This window comes from Drosophila innubila (genome assembly GCF_004354385.1).
Source record: "Drosophila innubila isolate TH190305 chromosome 2L unlocalized genomic scaffold, UK_Dinn_1.0 4_B_2L, whole genome shotgun sequence".
In the NCBI taxonomy this organism is placed as follows: Eukaryota; Metazoa; Arthropoda; class Insecta; order Diptera; family Drosophilidae; genus Drosophila; species Drosophila innubila.
The window spans coordinates 3,265,825-3,269,327 of NW_022995372.1; positions in this window are offsets into that span (position 1 = coordinate 3,265,825).

Here is a 3,503-nt window from a genome sequence, read left to right on the forward strand (position 1 = left end):
GTTGATTTTTTTGTGTGTGTCTATAAACTCTTTTTTATGTACCTTATATATCTATATATAAATATATATTTGTATATAAGTAGGTATATAAATGTATATATATATTGTTAATTTATAGAACTTTTTTGTGGCCGTTGTTGCTGCTGCTGCTGTTGAAATGCCTTCGAGTTGCTCGTTGTCATTAAAACGCGCGATGGGACATCGATTTGTTGTTGCTGTTATTGTTGTCGCTGTTGTCGCTGTTTTGAGCCCAGCACAAAAAACGTACAAAGACAATTGGGTTTGTGACAATGTCTCTTCATCTATTAAAAGTAAGATCAATCAAATTCGATGAAAATGCTATGTTGATCGCATTAATCGAATAGAAAGGGATCTATCTACGTTATTTGATTTGAGTTCCACCTAACACAAATAACTTCCCCGTAAAAAGCGGAAGCTCGATAATGATTTTGGACCCATGGTTTCTTGGGAAGCTCTTCTTAGAATAAATAGTAGCTTACGATTTTCATAACCACCTTGTCGGTAAAAAATTTAACCCACTTTAATACATATATATATATATAAAAGTTTTTTCCTTATTTGTAGCTTTTTATATAAAATATGGTCATCATCAACGGCAGCAAAATTACGGTTACTGGGCAACTAGCAGTCGAGCACCTATACAGTTTTCTTCTGCTTATTATTGTTGTTGTTGCTCTTTATGTTCTTGTTCTCTACTGCCTCTTCTTCCTCTTCTTTATGCAATTCGCCTGCCTGTTGACTTGATGTTGATTTTTGTCGTTTGCCTTTTAAATGAAAATAACGATAAATCAAAGGTCGCTGTCCAAGTGCTGTCCCCAAAAGAGATGAGTTTTGAGAGGTACTCTCCCCATTCCCCCTGCCCCTCCCCTTGATGTGTTCCCACTCTCGTTTACCCCTTTTCCTCCCTCACATTTGGCTTGTAATTTGTTCAGCTTATGGATTTTTAATTGCCCACCAAATGAGAAGCCAACAATGGAATCTGGGCAAACAGGTGGCCAGCAATGGGACAGGTAGTTGCACCACCAATCGCACCACAATTGCACCACACTCACCCACAAAACTGACCCCATTTGCCTTTGGAAAACTCTGATGATGCGGAGAAATGATTAGCTGAATCCGAGCCGAATCTACGATGAAGCACGAGCCGAGTTTTGTGCTTTCCAAATTCGAGTCGACGGGGGAAAAGTCAGCTGACAATCAGTGCTGGCATTTCAGCTATTTAAGAGTTAGCCTTAGTAAAATGAAATAACAAAATATTGGTAAAATATTCATAAAATAAAATAACGCAATAATTTCTAAGTTGTTATGTATATGTAGCATTCGAAATTATTACATAATAAATAATATATATATATAAGAAATTATTATGGACTTAAAATATACATAAATGAAACGGAATTAATTTAAAAATTATTAATTTTTAAGTTTATTCCTCAATGATATTGAAATGAATTCAGCCTTGTTTTAAAAAATTTACACATCATTTTATTTAAGTAAAAAAAAAATAAAATGCACATATGAAGGTTATTTAAGAAGTTTTTTTTCACACTTAATAAAAAATATATTTAATTTATCATTTTTATTGCCATTGCAAAAAAACAACTTAAAAATCAGCAATCATTACTATCTAAATTGTATAATATAACTTATAAAGATTACGGTCAATTCTATTTAATTATTTAGTTACTTAAGGTAATAACTCATTAGGTCTTTGAGTTGTTCGCTAGCTTTTTTTTTTTGTATTTAACATTTTAAGATTACAGATTTATAACTATACATATTTTCTTATTATAAGCACATTTTTAATTATATAAAATATAAAGTAATTTATTTTGAAGTTTATAAAATTATATGTATAAATCAATATAAGTTAATTGTTTTTTTAGTTACTACTTACTTAATATTTAATCGAATTAGATTTTCTATTGTAGAAATTTCAGCAGCACTGTCGAATCTGGGATTCTCGTACCGTTTAACGATGTTGCAAGTAGGTGGCCTGCACTGGAGACCATGAGAACCTGCCACAGAGGTTAACTCATAGTCAGAGTCGAAGCAGAACAGAGCGATAGCCTCAGACTAAGACTTAGACTCAGACTCTGGCTGTGGCAGTTGCAAGTTGCAAGTTGTAACTGTGGAGGCCTAATTAATTACCACGCCGGTGGCTTTCTCTAATGTCTCTTCCAGTCTCTAAAAGTCTCAACTTCTGTGCTCTAATGTAGATATCCCATTGGCCATTAGCCTGCGACGATTGATGTGTTGGCGACTGGCAACATGCTACATGCAACATGCCACATGCAGCAACTGGCGACTTGTGATTATTTGCGTCTGACGACGACGTCATAAGGTCGACGCTTGTCAAGGCAGCTTCCCAAGCAGAGAGGGGAAATCAGGGGCAGAACGGGGGAGAGAGATGATGCCTAAGCTTGACTGCTGCACTTAATCGCAGCTGAGACACAGAGCAACAATAACAACAACAACGAGAACAACGAGAACAACAACAAGCAACATCATCTGAGTTTACTTGCCGAGATTATATCTCATCAAAGGAGCACGTTTTTGAAATTACCGTACTAAGTGGGCGTCTAACTGTGCCAATATGTGTGTGTGTGTGTGTGTGTGTGTGTGTGTGTGCGTCTGCTACTCCCTCCCCTCTCTCTACTATCCTTTCGCCTCTTCTCCAGCCCCTCATCTCTTCCCCAAAGACACACTAAATACTGCAAACATGGCCAAGCGGTTTTTCAAATTTTCCACGCTTGATTTATGCAATTTGTCTAGTTTTTGAGAATTCTTTGCCAACACTGGCCTACACAGCACTTGAGCATTGATCAACACTGTAAGGCTCTTGATAGGTCGTATATTCTCAAATCAATGAAATGAGATTATAGCTGATGAAATAAGCGGTAATAAGATTTACATCTAAATAAATAAAACTGTTTGTCCTGGCTGACTGACTGATATTCGTGCAGCCCAAAACGATAAGACTATGGTGGATAAAATTTCAGCAGAACATAGCTGAGATAATGTGACGAGCGAAGCGAGCAGGGGGCGGAACCCCTTAGGATAATTTATATAAAATATTTGTTGTCAACTTAATACTCGTATCTTAACTTATAAAATGTTGTAGTCTGCTTTTTATTAATATTTAATAAATAAGTAAATAAACACACCATTTTCACCATTTGGCTCAATTTGTATGCGCAAATCAACACTAAAAGATCTTTTTAATTGTTTCCTCCTTTAAGAATCCATTATGAAGCGCTGATCAACACTGTTTCACTTTAACAAAGATGCTAGAAGTCCTCGAAATTCGATAATTTCTTCTGTTCTTCCTTCAGTTGAGCTGCAGTCTCAAATGTGTAGCTTAGTGTAAGTTTCGATTATAGGCAATTTTGCTAAGCTCTTCACCGTATTGGAAAATCAAAGTCAGTTAATGTTTTATTAAAAATATTTTAATGCCATTAAGCATTAAACATCAGGCAAGA